The sequence below is a fragment of the Lepisosteus platostomus genome, chromosome 7 (genome assembly GCF_059453375.1).
Source record: "Lepisosteus platostomus isolate fLepPlt1 chromosome 7, fLepPlt1.hap1, whole genome shotgun sequence".
In the NCBI taxonomy this organism is placed as follows: domain Eukaryota; kingdom Metazoa; phylum Chordata; class Actinopteri; order Semionotiformes; family Lepisosteidae; genus Lepisosteus; species Lepisosteus platostomus.
In genome coordinates this window covers 51,692,365-51,711,517 of record NC_142617.1, presented here as the reverse complement: position 1 = coordinate 51,711,517, position 19,153 = coordinate 51,692,365, and the positions used below count along the sequence as shown (strand labels likewise).

At 41.9% G+C, this 19,153-nt stretch overlaps 1 protein-coding gene across 1 annotated transcript in view; it reads right to left on the bottom strand.

Annotated features, from left to right (window-relative positions):
• The window catches only part of LOC148659167 (D-glucuronyl C5-epimerase B-like), a 61,194-nt gene extending 50,261 nt beyond the window's left edge, over positions 1–10,933 (bottom strand). Inside the window, exon 1 of the mRNA XM_088641129.1 lies at positions 10,704–10,933. The gene's annotated coding sequence lies outside the window, so the exon portion shown is untranslated. The remainder of the gene's footprint in view (positions 1–10,703) is intronic.
• Positions 10,934–19,153: the final 8,220 nt, after the last annotated feature.

Genomic DNA, 19,153 nt, shown 5'->3' with positions numbered 1-19,153 from the left:
GTCATAAAACTCCAATTAACTTGCCCCGGGTTAGGATGCAACCAGATTGAAGTCACCTCCCCCAGCACTCGAAACAAAGGCATGTAGGCCATGTGAATATTTCACTTGTTTAACAGATTATCTGACATCCTTATTCAACTAAAAAAACTTGGTGATGCCAAATATAACAACACACACAAGAAAATGTCTGAAGTACATCATGCAGTTTGGAATCTTTCCTAGTTGGAACATTAAGCAAACCTGTTGCAGTGTGAACATCACCAATACAAATATTTCTCAATACAAATATTGACTCGCATATTTACACACAATCCACACTACTCAAAAAAATAATATGTTAATTGTCAACAAGCAATATGCTTTGAAGAAAAATTATTTCTGAATCCTTGATACCAGATAAGAATTTTCTGAGATGGACATTTTAGCCAAGTTTTTAAATTCACAGGTCTGTGGAAAGTAATTACCATCAAAAAACAAAGCAACTGTGATAACAGACTGACTGCCAGCTGTGTGCTGTAGATAGGAGTTTTACTCACCAAGATTTCTTAAATCACAGTCACAAGGCAAGATGTGCCAAACAGAAGATTTCAACTGTCTTGGTCTTTTTATTTAAACAGAAATAACACCTTGTTTCCAAGGGAGTCCTGGGACATTTTTTAAAAACCCCAACGCAGTAAATATCTGGTCCAAGCTTAAAACCATACCATCTCAGAAAAAACCAAATAAAATAAGACTGCATAAAATATCTAAGCAACAGAGTAACAGGTACATGGGGAATTCAGGCCGAAACATTTTTGTTTTTGTAAACATTTTGAAAAGACACTTTGCATGAAGAAAAAAGAATTCCTCATCACATGTGGTTGTCAATGAAAGCTTTGGAGAAATGATACAAATCTTCAAATCCTGCAAAAATTAACAACTGAAAGTTTTCTATAATGACTCCGTTTTACCTGCAGGTTTTACCTTGGACTTCTGGAGTATTGAGGTAAGTGCCCTCCGGTGTAAGAAATATAGCAGCCTTCATGTCCACTCAAACACCTCACATGGCCTGAACCCCTATATTGGGCTTGGTTCCTCACACCACAGTGTAAACAGGGTGCCTTCCCTGTCCATGGTGCTGAAGACCCCAAAACCCTCATGCCCTCATGAACATGGTCTTAAGCAGTGCGTGTTCAAACACTGACCTCTGCCAGGTCTCTTTTTCCCCCACAATCGAATTATTTCACTCTTTTTAAAATTAAGATAAGAATAAACACATTTAGGCACGTTCAATCACAGGCTCCACTCGCATCCCCACCATCACAGAAACAAAAATGAGCTGACCAACATTCAGAATATAGGCAACATGTGTCCAGCAGACTGGGACATTCAAAGAAGAAGAATGGATACAGCAATTATTTTGCTGGGCACTAAGGGTGGTCACAGTTCACAGTGCAGGATCAATTTTTATAAGCATACTTCTTCCACTATACCCCTTTTTGAGAGGCAATCAATGATTATTCTTTTGCTTGGCTTTTAATGACATTTCCAAAAGGCCTGGAGGAGTTCTATGAATATAAAAATGCTCATCTACAAAAAAAACAGAGCTTTCAATTTAAGCATTCCTGAAACACTCCACAGCCACAGGATAGATCTTTGTGAAAGAGCCTTACAGCACCCCGCATATCCATTAAACCAAATGATTAAAAACATAATACATAAGCCTGCATTATTCTCTCTCCGAAACCAGACCACCCATATCTTTCAAACAAACTATTGCAGATTTCTGCACAGGCCAGCTCAACTTTCACAAGCTCTTCTATTTTAAACCAGCAACACAGGAGAAATATTGATTAGAAGGGTGGCGGGCACTGTAAACTTTCATTGGCAGTGGGTTTTATTGATCTATAATGTCTCCAATCCATTAGAGTGTTTTATATTCATAGCCCTTTGTACTCCTGCTAAAATACAGCACCTTTTACCACATTTATGCAGCTTTAACAAAGCAGGTGGAGTAAAATACAGGGGTATTGGATGATCTGGGACTGCTAGTGGGCCAGACACCCATTGTGCTGCAGTTTAAGCTTCCCAGGGTTTACAGTAGGCTTAATTATTAAAGTCGCATTTGAGCCGCTGACCTGCAGGACTTGCACAGTTAAAGCCAAAATAAGGTCGAGCTCCGGCATTAAACAATTATTAAACCCAGTAGGAGTCCTTTGCTGGTATCAAAGACAAAATCTCCACGTTTATTCACACCTTTGATGATGTGCAACTAAATATTGATTTAGCAAAGAAAAGGCAGGCTTTTGGTAATGCTTGAAAAGTACTCAGCAAGTCAACAGCATGTATAAATATGCATTTCTTAAAATGCAATGTTCAAATATATTCATACCGTCTTAATGTTGGAATTCTGCTAAATTAACACTCTGTTCTTTTATATCACTGGTTCATCTGCTAGCTTCACAAGGCCTCCAAGTTTGCATCAGCATTTAGAAGCCACCTTGATTGTCTGTCACTGGGCATAAAAGGATGCAGAATACAGGAGCAAAATGCTTTTTAACGTGTCCCTATGGACAAAGTCACTGCTCAGAGATGCCAGATCTTCTTTTTTCAGCAACCTCAACAATTGTGACGGTTTTAAAAACACTTGTATGATATTCCAGTTTGGACTCCATCTTTGGTGTCCATCTCACGTTAGATGGTTTTGGCCAAGCGTGTGGCCGAGAAAGTGGTCTGGCAAGTTACCAAAACCCGAGCATTCTTCACAAAGACTGGGTTTTTCAAAAATATAAATAACTTCTTGATAAATGTTTCATTTGCCCATACAAAACTGAAAGCCGTAAGGCTCTTTAGCTTTCATTTCTATCAAAAAATACTGAATGCACAGTTTGAGCTGTTTGAGGCTGTGGATAAATATTGAGGCCTCTGCATATAGATCTACTGTTGTTGACACAAGCATAAATCAAAAACAAGTTCAACCCTCTTTTAATAAAGATGTGTGCAAGGACTGTGAGGTCGAGTGAAAAATGAAGGTTATCAGTACAGACTCATGACTCCAGTACAGAAAAATGCTGCGCTGACTGCAAGCTAAACATACTCATCCTGCAGAATTAAACCGCGTACTACATTCTGCAAGAACAAAGGAGTGTTTTGCATAAAGTTGAGCTACAGCTAAACCATGGACGTCATCCAATGGCATCTCATGCTTTTATTATCATCATCTTCCTTCCATGATCTCAGACTCTTATTAACACACCTCTGTGCTGCTGTATTAAAAACAGCATTCATTATCTGGTACAGTGAACATCAATTTACCCTCCAGGATTACCTCCGAGTCTTCTGGAAATCACACTGAAACACAAAACACAATCAACAAACTTACTAAACACCTCGGCCCCCAAGTCTGTAATTAGTCTTAAGAAAAATCACATGCATCTTAATTAAAACTCTTCTTAGACGTCCGCTGAGCCCAAAATGCACCCTCGAAAGTTAAAGGAAGGGGGGAAGTTTGCACATCTTAAAATGCAAAGCAGGAGAAATTCCTGATTAGAACCAACTGTTTAATTATGTTTTGATAGCATTTCTTTTATGCGCTTTAAATAGTTTCTTTGGAATGCAGATTAGTTATTACTGGCACAATTTGTGTGTCAGTACAGGGAATTAGTGTCCTAATGAAGCCGGAATTTAAATGAAGTGGTTTTAGAACAGATTTTCATATAACCTTGTATCCTTCACAAGAAAGACGGTCCAGCACTTTTTTTCACCTCGGATGCAAAACGCAAACCAAGCAAATGGTGCTGCATTTTCACACACAAAGACACTCTTAATTTGTTCTGGAGTTAAAAGAAACGTTTAGCCAATACCTTTACTGTCACCTTAGAGTTCCAGTTCCAGTTTTCAATGGGAAAAGAACAGTAAGAGACAACAAGAAAGGTTCACAAATGTATCGAGAAAACATTTAAGTTCCCCAGTCTACATGTCTCTTCGTTATTACATTTTTTTTTAGAAATGAATCCTGCTGTCTAAGCATGAAATTTAATTTCCATTTGAATACAGAGTTTTCTTTAAGACATGCGCCCCCATAGGCAGCCGGACTATGAAGACTAAAAAAAGAAAAGTCATCCAAGACTCAGGCTACACAGCCATGTTTAACCCTTTATACTACAGAACATTTCAGCAAGACTTTTTCACTACTCAAAAAGACTCCTGGCTAGTGTAATGCTGCACCCTTAAACAAGGTGTAAGAAAGGCCAACACAGGTGTTAAGGCCTGTTGCGTTTTCAAAGTCTAAACTGAAAACTTAATGCACTGACTGTTATCCAGGATGTTCCAGCTTCAAACACCCGCAGCACACAGTAGCAAAACATTATCATTCATGCAAACTCAAAACATATGGGAGCTTTAATTAGGTGGGACTACAAAGACTTTTTGTTTCTTTTTAGCTACAGACTCCTGCCATCATCAAATAACTACCCTTCCCATCAGGCTCTGCATTCTGTGCATGATATTTTAACGTTTTATCGCACACATCTTGTTTCCACAACAACATGGTCATATTATTTTGACAGTGCTCTTTAGCCGAACAGCCGATGTGTTCCCTCAAACCTTAGAATGCTACACAGTGTGGATATAGTGTCTTCTCTGCACAGAACCTTACAGGTCACCGTCTGACAGCTCCTGCATTCAGATTGGCTTCATCTGCAGTTAGAGAGGTAGTAAGCAGGTGCAGCAGCACTCAGCAGTAAGGCAAACTGAACGTGGCTAACTCTGTTAGTGGCACTGGGGGACAAGCAGTTCAGACAGGACCAGCACCACCAACACCTGCTATACACATGAGAGGTGAATCACCAGTTACTCCATAGCAGCCTCTCGTAACCCTGTCGCTGTCGACAGCTTGACCTTGTCATACTCATACCACTAGGCGCACAAACACAAGGTTAACACTCATTTATTACAGCATGCTAACAACCCCAAGCTTTACCTCTGGAGACTGGCTTCAGCATTTTCCAATACACATGCAGCTTATGAGTTATTGAAAGAAACAGGAAGCACACGGATGAATATCTCGCTAACAGATACAGTTAGATTTTGTTACCTGAAAAACAAACTGAATACTTTTCAGATGTGGTTAAGATTTATAAGGCACAAAAACCAATTCAATCAGTTGATAGCGAAATCTGATTCCCCCCTCTGTCCACTTCATGTCACGATTCCTCCCTAAAGCTAGCACCTTCGATACTTGTCTCATTATTCTCCAGATCGCGGATGAAATAACTGATGAAGGGCATTGGCAAGACGCTCTCGGTGTGCTGGAAAGACAAATGCTAACAAGGGCAGCAGCAGTCTCTCACTACAGCAGGCAACAAGGAGATCAGTCATTTCTGGCAATGTTGGCTGACTATTTAGCTACTTATTTACTTTATTATGTAGACTAAACATTCTTTACTTAAAGCACACTGCGACATCCACGCTTGAATTTATCAATGTGCCAAGTCCTGCTGCATTGTATTAATACTTAATACGACCATATGAAGTTACTGGCTCTGGGACATGGCTAATAAAAGTTTTACAGAAGAAATAAAATAAATGTGTATCCCCATTTGCCAAATCTTAAACCTTGCCTAATACATGCCAATCAACGTAATAAAGGGTGAATACTGCTGCATTGTTTTGTCTGCAAAAAAGAACCAGTCTTTTTGGGAAATAAAATTAACCCTCGCCCCCCCCCTCAATCAAATAAAAGGTTTGTGCGAGAAACTGCTACAGTTTCAGGATGATTCCACACAACCTTACCGTATGCAATTCAGCCAGGGACGGCAGGACATTTTTTTAAATACAGCTCTATTTAGGTTATGAAAGCTTCCACCAAACCATATCTTAAGTACTGGCTCCCGTATGGCAGGGCAGCCCAGAAACAGCACGGACAGCAGCAGAGCACCACGCAGCACCACGCCCAGCATGTCAGCGCAGCGCAGACCTGTTGGCGTAATCGCCCCTAGATTAAGACTGTATACACTTCAAAAGACACTGCCACGCTAGACTGAACAAAGAGATAACATTCAGATCCCAAGACTGTAACTGAAGCCACTGTGTCACAGACTCCCAGGGCTAATCTTGAGAACGTTTAGCAACACCATGAAGGCAGTGCACGTAGAAAGTTTCCATTCTAAAGCTTTAAACATGCCTTTGCTAAAAGTCTGCTACTCTGCCCGCTTATATATGCCTCTACATGCAACATAGTGCTGTCAGGTTTGCCTGAGCAGCAAAATATTTCCAGAACTGACAAACTGAACTCCCAAGTTTCCGCCAAATCACTCAAAGATGGACCTATAATCAAACCAGGAAGATGCAGTCTGATTTCTCCTTGACACTTCCAGCTTTCGGGGAGAATTCTATTCCAGGATGGTGCAAATAAAAAAAGGCCATCACACCAATCAACAGGAGAGAGTATTGTACTGTACGTGAGAAGTGTGTCATGACACCTTAGCTACTGAGATGTTCCCAGTATGGAAAAAGGGTTAGGACCATCATTATCAGAATGTAATTATATCTCTCCTGTCCCCAATTTCCAAACAGCCTTGCCTTTCAAAACACAAGTGTCCATTTCTGGCTCTTGTGAAAGCGCAGAAATGCTTTTTAAAAAACAGAACTTTAGTGTTATATTAACTGCACTGCAGGCTGCTAATTTAAACTGACGTCTGCATATTCAGATTTGAGATGCATTTAGGTTCCCATCTCTTAAATCCATATGAGTAATGATATATTACCCATAGGTTAAAGCACAAATTTTGAAATTAAGATTAAAATCTTTTATTCAGGGGACACAGTTAATTAAGACTGTTGCAAAGCCAGTGTTATAGGCACAAATTTCTCCCATTGATGGCCAAGGGGCAGGTCATTCTTCTTCATCTCATTGAAATGAATTCAAGCCCTCTTTCAGCAGCCTCTCCTTGTCTGAGACAGCCCCCCTGCCTGCCAGCGCCAAGCACGCTTCAGCCAGTCGTACACACTCAACTGCGTCACCAAGCACCTTCGGAAACATGCATGAAGGGAGCACTGTAAATACCCACAGAGTTTGCCTGCAAAGACACATTAGCGTCATACTAACTTAATCTTGCCACCACATTAGAAGTTCAAGAACAGAAAGATTCATTAACAAAGTGTGCCAAAAAAAAATCTATCTGCAAGGCCCATTATTTAATTGATGTTATGAACCTCGTAGCAATCGCATTGCATGGCTAATTAAAGGCTCAACAGGGTGTCTAAGTTGATAATACGCTGCTTAAGAGATTAAATCAGGAAAATGTTATCATTCCTCAACTTTATGAGCACTCGTCTTCAGAACAGTGGCTGGTTGGCGCATTTTTCTTCCACAAATCTAAGAGACGCAGTTAAAATCCACAGCCGACTGGCAAGATAACACAAGCAGACAGCCACTATTTTCCTAGCCATCAACTGCCACGCCAGCTGCCTAGTAAGCAATCCTCAGAGCCCCATCTTGACACCTTCTTATCTGACAAAAAAAACATTAAACAGTTCAAAGACATTTAAAATTTAGATTCAGGAAGTGACTATTAAAAACCATGTCAACCTGACGTATCCTTATGTCTAAATCCCCGATAGCATAAGCCAAAGATAGAACAAGCCAAAACATGTTCAGACAAGCACAGAAAACCAGACCCAATTACAACAGGTATGCACATGTTTGCCAGAAAGAGGAAACATGTAGCAGCTGGCTCACACACTCACTACAGCACCTAGATTTGCTCTTGTCAACCTCCACCTAAAGCTTTCAGAGTGCAGGTCCACTATACAATGGGGTGCAACACTTGCAAGACCTTTGCAACTAGACTACCACATACCCGTTCAGTTTTTAAGCTGGAAAGTACAGTAGAGCCATTATGCATCAATACTGTGTATTTCTGAGCATGACAAGTGGCGCTCTAGAAACCATGACCTGAGAGTTTTAAGATCAAGTATCCAATATAAATATATATTACTATTCTGTCCTTGGGCAAGGCAGTTAAACCTGATTGCCCCAGTCCACCCACCTCTGTAAATGAGTATGTAATGAGTAATGATGCTCCACACACTAGGGGCCTGACCTATTATTGACAGGGGAATCTTCAACTAGCAGTTCACTTACTATTACAGAAAGCAGGATATTAGAGGCTCTAGCTCTGTGAAACACTTTAACTTGGCATCACTGTGGGTGGACTAAACATTTTTCCATGCCCTGTATAACACACATTTCTCGGAAAGAATGCTTTTTTCATCCTGCCTCGCTTGTCGGGTTAGGCTCCCACACCCACACAACCCCGGATAAAGTTAGAAAATGGATGGATGTTCTTCACAGTACGACCTCCTTAAATGAGAAAGCATGAGCATGCACCGACCAAAAATCACGTGCAGGTACTATTAAGTGTTCTCTGTCATTATGAGAAAAACAGGGCTGCTTCCCAGTTCACAATGCAACACAACTCCTTTGAACGTAGAGAATCGCCTCGGTCCTGTTATGCCACTGTGTTCACCGCCTCATTGAGCCAGCGGTCTCTACTACACCGTGTTTAAATGAAAGAGGGGAAGTCTTCAAATTACTGACTTTTCAAAGAATCATAAAAAAATCAAAACCAACTGCAGCACAGGAGGAAAAAAAAAACAGACTGACGAAATGGAGACTGTGGCATTCAGATTTCTTTATTGATCGCCAGCAGCCAAGTCAAGGAGGGAACTGAAGACCATTTTTCTTGTCACTTTACAGTAACACTGGATGTAATGAAAAAAGAGAATCCAATTTTATTGTCTGATGCACTTCACCACATTATTAGGATAGCAGGGAAGTGGGCTATTCTCAATGAGGCACACAGGCAGCCTGATATCATAGTCATTGTGGTATTTTCTCACAGACGCATCCATGCAACAGCTCTGGATGCTTCATACAAAACATCTGTGACCTACAACCTGCACAGATCACCACGGCCATACCCCGGTGACATCTACTCCGCTGCAGTTGTTGGATGGCAGGGAAACGTGGCAGTTTACACAGCAAACCAGGATTCCCCGCTTGTATACACTTGCACAGATTGCATGAGATCTAGAGCAAAGCAATGCAATTCCATGCAAATTCACTCTGCACAAAGGGAACAACCTTGAAATATCCAGCATCTTGTTTTTGCTTGTTGAAGGGCTGGCAGCTCTTAAAACAGGAAATGGATCAAACACCATTGCAAAGCGGGGGTCTCAACAGGGAATACTGCCATATCTTGAAGTTTGAAAGAGCTGTGATAGTCGAAGCAGGTTACAGGAGTGTAATAGGTGATGTTAATTTCAGCCTTGTGGCACACACACAAACACAACAAGCTCAGTCTGTGCAAAAGATGTATTAGTTCTAAAAACAGCTACCAGTCTGCGTGATGTGAATACTGTGTATTTTGCAGTGCAGTTTGAGACTGGGTGGGTATCTTAAAACTGCTGGTCAGGAGAGGTAGAGGTCAGCCCTATTCAAACAAAAAAAAGGATTCCCGATAACATCAGTGAGTACTTAAACAAGAAACAAAATCTGCTTTTTTTATACTTCACATAGCACAGCCCTTGGATGAAAAAATAACAGCTCTATTTTACCATCACGGCCGTGGACTGTGACACAGATCAGACCCAAATGCCAACGCCCAGGCATCTGCACATACTGTAGGAGAACAGAGATCGACTCAGGCTGGCACTATTTACACAGTTCATGTGACGCGTTGCAAAACTCTTTTTGTCTCCGAGAAACCGCAGGTACACATTGACGACCTTGGTGATCCAAATGTTTCAAACTTAAAAGAAAAAAAAATCTTCTTTGAACCGAGGCTGTGGTGTGCTTTTGGCACACTCCAAAGAGTTGCCCGACGGCGCGCCTCAGCAGCTCAATGAAAACACTTTTAGAGAGACTCCTGTGAGCGACAGATGCTGTTTAGCTCCGTTTAGACAAAATCCAGCAAACCAGCGAGTGAAAATGCAAAACCGTGTCACCGAGTGTACTGCTTATCTAAACCTACATAGCATTCGCAAAACAATAACATTGCAGAGTAAGTGGACAAATTTATTAACGTAGCGTATTGAGCAACTTGCAAGGCATGCAGCTTGTTCAAGTAGCAAAGCCACATCCTCCTAGTCTGTGCCTTACGAACGGCGTTCGGCGATTTAGAGAATTCCGCAATATAAAGACTGGGACAGTCAACAAAACCAGTTAAAGAAACACTGTTCGCAGTATCCTGCTCAGAGACAGCAGGAACTCTATCTGACAGGTCTTGTAATGTATCGAGTTCAGTTTTTTTAGCTGGTGTGTTATACCCAAACATATTCAGGATGGGTTTTTTATTAGCAATGGTAATTAATCGGATTAATCCAAGATTTCTAAATATAACAACGGCACTTTATTTTAAAAGATAGCGGATTCTGTGTCATGTGTTGTATGTTAAAACCTATTTATCTCAATGAAGCACGCTGCCCCCTTAACCTTTTAGAGATTAAAGGCTTCAGAAAAGTCCGTACGCTTCCACGTAACTACTGTGAAATTAAATGTAAAATACCCAAAAAGCACAAGACAGCTGAAGCCGTATTACAGCCAGCACAGAGAAGGCAGCAATCACTATGCTGTTCATCCAAGGCAATGTTGTATTCTAACTCTCCAGCCACAAATAAAGGCATATTTATAACTGCAGAAGTCTACCCCTCATACCCACCTGTGCACTGTTCAGTCGAGATGCGTCCTGTTCAGTCTTGCGTAGGATATTAAATACTGTTCGGTCCTAGCGAGGCCTCTCATTAGCCGTCTCTCAGCAGAAGAGCGCTTCTCCTTCAGCGGCGTGCAGAGAGAGGTGCTCGGGTCTCCACAGAAACATCATCTTCGGATCACAACCGCGGAGCCACAGTTCTGCCTGCACTCCGCCGCTAACGCGAGACACCGCGAGAGGTGCGGGTCGCAGTCTCCGCCAATCAGCTACAGGAAAGGAGGAACTGAGGAACCAATCACGGCAGAGGAGGTCAACCCTGGAGACACCACGCCCGCCCAAGCAGCTTGTTGATTGACAGGAGGATAGATCAATCAGAACGCAGATCCCCCTATATAGGTGGGGATAAATAACTGCTTGGACTGACCGTCAGTGACTAAGTCTTGACAGAAATGTGTCACGTTAGATTCTTAGCAAAGGCAGTTCAGAAGAAATGATTAAGTTTAATCATAATAATAATAATAATAATAATAGTAAGACTCTTGATACTGCAACCAAACTGAAATTTCTCATGGATTTTGCTCTTTTTTTTAGTTTTGTCTAAAAAAAGCAAACAGTATTTAATAAAAGACAACATGGTGCCGCACAGTTGTCCGTATAAAGTCTCCTCCGTTTTTTGGCTTTAACACCTTCGTCTAACCGCTGGGTGTTGCGTTGCATTTCACGTGTGTGTATGACATTTTCCACCTCTATAGATGGTTACGCGTGTGCCTGCTAAAACCCATTAAAAAGTGTTTTAGGACCGGGAGTATAAAGGCAACTGGATTCAACAAACTGCAAACGTGTCTGAATCTGACGGTTTCTCTCCCTCTTGAAACACCTGCCTGCTTCAGCTGAGCCATGGGAGAAATAAGGACAAACCAGTTCTTCGTCTTAATCTGAGATTTCATAGGCATAATATTGGCAAACGCACGTCATTGATCAGGGGGGTGATATATTACAGACTGCGCTGCATTCCTCTCAAATGTTGTCAAGTTTAATCTTGTCTGTTCTTAAGCCTCTGAGTTCTCTCACAGCACTCCATTAAACCGTCTGCATCCTCTTCTTAACACATTGGTCTGTATCTCGAAGAGAGCCGCTTCTCAAGCAGGGGACATCAGAGAGCAGACGCACTCGACGCACGGAGGTTGATCGATTGGTCGATTCATTCATCTGTTGATTGTCTCGTACATCGATTTATTTTATTGGCTAATTGTTATTGATGAACTCGTCACGCTTAAGTCACTTTTTTTGTGGACTGGGTTGAACCCAAGCACTTTGCTGAGAGGTGTTAAAAGTGCAAAATTACGTCGAAGAAAAGGTGTATAGTTAGGATTGCCGGCAAGAGATCTTTAAAACCTTTACTGTTCTCTGCAGCGTGAGTAAAATGGAGGGCTAGGTGCAGGGTCGTGACAAGCCCCCCGGTCGACATGCCTCTTGACAGTGCTGCGCTATTTCTCTCCCGGTTTTCTCAGCAGTAGGAAATGCAGGAAGAAAACGTTCGGGTGTCTTGGGAGCCAGCCAGAGTCCCATCCCTCCCCTCTCTCTCCGCGGCGCAGTGCCGATACCCGGCTGCTGAATACAACAGGAGTCCGTGCCGGTCTAATGATGAGGCCCATTAGCTGGATTGCAATCTGTCACTCGGGGTGTCGTAGCTGCGGTATCCTGGGGTCACCTCCCCATGCATCACGGCTGCCTCCACAGTTCATTATTGTGTCGGGAAATGAACACCACGCCATGGTTTTTCAATTATTAATATTGGCTGCAAATCTATATTGCAATCATGCGCACATTTCAGACAGAAAACTGTTAGGGAGGCATTCATCAAGGGGAGGAGAGGGTGCCTGGTACAGACCGCAGGGATGCACGCAGACGTGCTGTGGAATTACTAATGCCTGCCAGCCCAGGCTGCCCTCGGAAGCTCAGATCAGCAACACCGCATCTGGGTGGAAGCGCCACACTAATGACGGAGAGAAACAGCACACGGATATCGCTTCCAGACTCCACCTGGCAAACTAGCACTGGAAAGGCGAGGGGGAAATGAGAGAAGGGCGCCTAAGGCTCTTTCATCCCCTGGGAGACACGCTGACGCTGTTTCCAGCAAACGAGGGGAACAACCTGGTTGATACTGCTGTCTGCCGATGACGGGGAGAGCGAGCGGGACGACTTGATAAGAGGCCCATCTTAATCCCAATTAATGTCCCTGTGACAAGATCAACAGACCCGCACAGCGATGCAGAGAGCATCCTTCTACTTAATTTCACAATGATTCAAAATCTGAAAGCCGCTGACATTCATGAACGTTCAGACATATCCGTTTGTTTGAATTGTATATGATCTGAGTAATTCCCTTCCATTTAGAGATCACCCGGCTTTTTATTGTGTTTTAAAAAATAAAATATTAACATTTTAAATGACTTCGGTAATTCCTGTTGAACCCCCAATGAAAACTTCTCAACTATGCAGTATGCACCATACCAGTAGAATGTTAAGAGTGTATTATGAAATTGTTTTATAAATGCCTCATATACAGTATGTGTGGTCTCTGCAATTGTCGCTGAACAACTGGCTGACTAACACACACAGCTACAGACCTCTGGTGACCTTCAGGTTTGAAGAAAGTCAGACTACATAAAGATTATTGGTAGCAACATATTCTCCTTATAACCTTAATGATAATATCAGTTAGAATTATAGACTGCAGGCTTCCTTGTGTCATTTTCTTTAAGTGGTTGGAAAAAGCATGCAAATGCTCCACTCCAGAAAATACTTAGACCCTCGACTCCAGAGCTGTCCAATTTCATGGGTAGCTGTGTTATTGTGTCTCTGTCTGTTTTCAGCCTTGATGTTGTTTTCATAAAGGCAAAATTTGACGATTATCTAAAGTCTTTCTATGGTTGTCTTGTGTTCGTTTAGAGGAATCTGGAAGACAGTCCACAGTGGACTCAGCAGGAAAGGACACTAAAGAGGGCGGCAGGCAGGATGGAGGGAGATAATGGAGTAGAGGTGCATCCTTGCACAACAAAACAGCAGGCAGGCAGTGACTCAGTCTTTTATAAGCGGCAGTTCACTGGCCCCACTCACTGCACTCGCACTGGTACCTGGTGGAATAGTAATTCCTCAATAAACGGCACTTTTATGGAATGTTTAAGGAGGTGAATTCCATCTGAGGAATCACTTCGCCCCACTGGTGCTCAGCTGTAAAACTGATATATTGGCACTGGCTGTAAAGCATAATGGTACTGTAGCTATAAGACAGCATTTTTTTTCTTCCTCTTGGTATGTCCTCCTCAGTCCTGAAGTCTCCCATGTACTATATTTCTTTTCCCAAATAAACACAATGACCTCAAACGCTGGGCCTGAGTTCAAATTCCATTTAAAGCTGAGATTATTTGTATTAGAGATCCCCATGCCTGTACTGTGGAGTTGCAGAGTCTTCTGGTCTTCATCTGAGCTCTCGGTGAATACATCGAATAGTTTATTGAGGCAATAGATACTGTACATGTTGCGTGCATTTCCAATTCTTTCAGCCTTTGTGGATTTTAAGGTAGCTATAAAAAACAGGACTTTTCAAGAGCAGGAGCTACACTACGTATTGTATGTACTGTACACAGCTGTTAAACTGGATTCTGGGACTGAAGAGGGTAATGCTATATGATAGAAGTCCCTCCTTGAGCACATGGCTTTTAGCAGTGTCCTCATCAAGACCATGTATTATGCAGCCTGCCTGGATTTAGTACCATCACCCCCATTGGCCTACTGCTAGTGCTGGCCCTGACCCTCTTACAGAAGAGATGGGTCCTGTTTATCCGTGAGGTTAGCTGTCAGTGTTGCTCTGACACTGAATAGGTCCAGGAATGAGAGACACAGGCTAAATAGATTGAAAAAGCCCTGCCATCATAGAGATTCTCTAACTAAATTACTAGGCTTCTGCTTGCTCATTAATACATAATCATTTTGAAAGCATTCTTATCCTTGTAAGATATACTGTATATAAGGAACAGGTAAAGGTTTATTCCATGACAAAAGAGACACAATGTTTCGGCTGTGGAACCTTCTTCAGGGATATATATAAGCATGTTACGCTTATATTACGCTGGTCAGTCTTAGCAATATTGCACTAACAAGCCCTAATAAGAGTGAAACAGCTGTTCATGATTACTTACTTTGACTTTGCAGAGGGGAAGCACGACTAGAAGTCTTTTGAGGTGCTGCTGCTTTCTAGAGTTGAGACATACTGTGGTCAGAGTTAGCTCATGTTCACATCCATAGAATTCATAGCAACGCCTGCTGCTCTTCTGACACTGGCTCTGAAATGTGGTCCTTGTGAGATCGATCCTTCTGTCTGCTTGTCTGCCTGCAGCGTTTGTCTCCAGTAGTAAAGTATTCATTCAATGGCTGGAATGTGTTATTGTATATTATATCGTGTATTATGAGCAGAACTGAGAGCAATGAGAATGTGCTCTGGAGGGAGGAGGGGAAGGGAGACATGACTGAGAGCTGGGTTTTTAATGATCAACTGAGTTCACAATGGCCCTGGAACCCGTGGAGATCCCTGTGATTAACACAACTTAACAACTGCTTGCAGGAAATAAAGAAAAACGTGCTCAGAAATAGATGTGAACAGAGGTCATTAAGCTGCAGAACACATTAATGTGTGTAATCACATTTCCTGGAAGTTGCTCTGCAGCCAAAGCTGTAGCTTCTCCCTCCAGGGGCATGTCCAGTGCTTTAGATCCAAGTTCTTCCTCTTTCAATAGAATACACATTATATTTTGGTTGCCTCTGTATCCACTTGCCTGTTGATTTGTATACCTCATATAATGACTCATTTTATCCTTGTTCATTAGTGTCTGCACAATATGGAAAAGCAATTACCTTTTCTGATTCATGCTGTGTATGTAAGCAGCACTTACGTTACTACAGTGTCTTCAGACAAATGGTTTAGTGCAGACCTTGCAAATCTGGGAGACATAGCGTAGTCGCTCAGTGGTCTGAGGTGTTAGGGGTTTCTCGACAGAGAGCAACGTGTTCAAGAGGTACATGAAAGTCCTGCATAAGAACATGGCTGTAAATTAGAGCAGGATAGCAGTACGATGAAAGGATACTCTGTGCAGCAAAAAAGCACATAATATGTCTGTTCCTGACATTTTTCTTAAACCACCATGGGGCTAAGTGACTAAATAAATTGTGCTGTCACTAGAGTGGTAAGGAGACTCTAACTGCATGTCAATGGTCACCTTGCAAGATAAGGTCATACAGCCAAGATAAGAAGGTAAGAACAGTTACAGACAAGAAGGTTGAGGTATTATTAGGATCAAGTGAGGGGATTACGGACAGGGTTTATGTGAGTGTAACGAACTGAGACCTGAAGACACACAAGAGCAAAACCCTTATTTCCATATATAGGACCTACACATGTCCCAATGCAGAGCCCATAGTGGGCTGATACACAAGCAAGAGATGCAGTTTGTTAATGATGTGTGTGCACTGAGGCCGGGGCTGCTGCTGTATTCACACGAGCAAGTTCTTTTTAAGAAAAGGACATACATTAGAGATAAAATGGGTCTCCCTGGGCTGATAAAGTCAAGTACAAACTGGTCTTGAAGACTGGAAAAAGAGAACAGAAAAAACTTGTATAGTTCATAACTTTGCAGGGTTCACAGATGAGACAAAAACAGGAGACTTGGCAAACTGTAACAAATGCAAAGAAACTTAAAAAGGATTGGGCCGAATCAAGGACTGTGCAAACATAAGAAAAGAGTTGTTACAGATAAGAGGAAGCCTTTGGGCCCACCTCACCTATTTGGTGGTTAGTAGTAATCGATAAGTATCTAATCCATTCTTTTCTCAATTGGAGACAGGGTGTGGGCTTTAACAACAGGACGGGATTCGTGTTTTTTTTTTTCAATTGTCTTTTACATTTCAGAACACACAAAACATAAAACTTCATACAGAAGGGAATATATATATATATATCTATATCCATTAAGAAATGTAAATAACTAAGTATAGATTAGAAACCACCTTCAACATCGGTTACATATTTAAATGTAGGCAGTAGAGGACCAACACCTTCCAAGAAAATGTCATTAAACAATGGCTTCCAATCACTCTAAAATTACATCTATTTGTTAAAGAGTAGCTAGGTTTTTCAGTCTAAGTGTGTTGTTAATAAACTGAGCCATTGAGCACTGTTTTTACTTATTCCTTATTAATATTACTTTCCTTGCAATGGCAAGAGATAGCAGTACAACCTTTGATTTTTAAGAGGTAGAATAAAAGAGACAAGTGGTCACCAACTTAAAACAGAGATGGAGAAGGTTAAACATGGCTTTTTCCAGATTCCCCTACCTGGTCATATCTTTTCCATAACACGGTGACAACCATAATGCACTGTATAAAACAAGGCCTTCCTAGGGCATTATACAAATTATACAACATTGAACAACATCTCTTGATTTCAATTCTACCCTTTTAACTTTGTGTCCTAACATTTTATTTGCCTTTTTTCCAGATTGTGGAAAGATCCCGGACTTTGTTGTGATGGAACAGAGGGAAGACCTGGATATTTTACCAGCCAGAGTCTGTGTACTCAGATCCAGTGGGAGACACATTCATTCCATTTGGATTGTAAGTCTCTGTTCTGGCTAATTCGTAATAATTTCAATGACCTTTTGCAATTAGATAAATTTTATACCCCTGTGATCAGCTGGGAGCGCACAAGGACAGTTTGGATCGCAGTCTTTCACAGGAATGATTGAGGTCATTCACCCCTGACTCAGAAACTGGAGCCACCTGGACTGTGGATTCTAGAAGCCGTGGGCATTGTTTTGATAGAATAATGCCGCCTCTGTAATATTTCTGTCATATATCTCCAAGCTGGAAAACACAAATAATATAAATTGGTATTTTACATAAGGGTAATGTTTTGAAAATCTCACCAGTAAAGGAAGTGGTGTTGATATTCTTTCTCACAATTTGAAAGTACAGTGCTTTCCTTTGAAGGCAGCACAATGTTGTTACTGTGAAATTGAAATAGGAAACAACAGCCACTCTGATATTTAAGCGTGTTCAGCCAACAGTTGCCAAAAGACAAATTGGTTTTAACAGTGATGCACTTATCCAATTCTGTGGGAAATTGTTTTTCCCCTTAATTAACCAATTATCCTAAATACAGGATATCAGCATGGCCTCAGCAGCCATCAAAACCCCCAGATATCTGAACAGACAGAGGATTTAATTGGACAGTGTTTGGCATGGCCATCAGGACGCTCATTACAGAACACAAATTAGCATAATTAGCATGTATTTAAAACAAGACACTATCAGGTGGAATCTCTGGAGCCAGGTGAGGAATAAATTTTGCCCAATGTGGAGTGAAGCACGCTTTCCTGCAATGCAAACAAAAGAAACAAAAAGTATTTTTAAAAAAGGAGTTTAGAAACATTACAGATAGCAATATGTAGACCCTAGAAGCCTATTTGCTCATATTCAACAAAATCATTAAAGCAGTAAATAATGCACTGAAGGTGCCTCTAATTTCACACTGGAATCCAGAGCCCCTGTGTGGAGGGATGTCTCAGAGATTCCAGGCAGTTACACTTTGAGATTGAGGCTCAAGTCTAATCTTCATGGCATTACTAGCTGCCTGCTGCAGGAAGATAAGAGCCTTCTCTCTGAGATGACCGGGCCAGACCAGAATTGGTCTTGAAGACGTTTCACGCTGCTGCGCCCTTCCTGCCTGTTTCTGAAGGAAGGTGGCGGTGCAGGGTTCGGTGTGTACGATGAGCCAGCAGCAGTGCGCTCACATCCCTGGATCCTGGGGAGAGTGTCTAATACCTTTCTGGCCTGAGTGTAGCTGGCCTTTTGTTCCTCACCTCAGCTAAGCTGCCCGGCACTGTCTGAAACAGAGGTTTCAGTATTATCTCCAGCTGTACAAGGAGCCTGGCCCTTGTTTGTGAAAGATAGTGGTATTCCCTGGCTTGCAAAAATCATTAGTAGGTAGTATATAATGAGTAGCGGAGGGAACTGTGAAACCTTCTGCACTTTACAGAGCAGCTTTTCTGTTCCCTTTCTGAATGGGGGTTACAGAATTGCGAAGGGCAGTCGTGACAGCTTCTGTCCTCCGTTTCCCTGCGTGTTTCCTGGCCACAGCTCTCAGGAGAGCAGCTCAAAGCAAAGCCCAGCCTGCGGCCCAGCGCTGCTCGAGAATTTGTCTGCTTAAGTCTGACCCACTTGACCACCTGAAGTACCATTTTACTGGTTTAATTGGAAGAAGAAATGCAAAGAAAACGTTGAGGATTCCTCTTCTGCTATCTACCGTGGAAAATCCCAAAAGTTGAATCCTCCGAGAGGATTCAGACTCTTAATGTTTTTCTCCCTTCAGCTGCACATGAATTCCAGGGGAGGAGAACACAGTT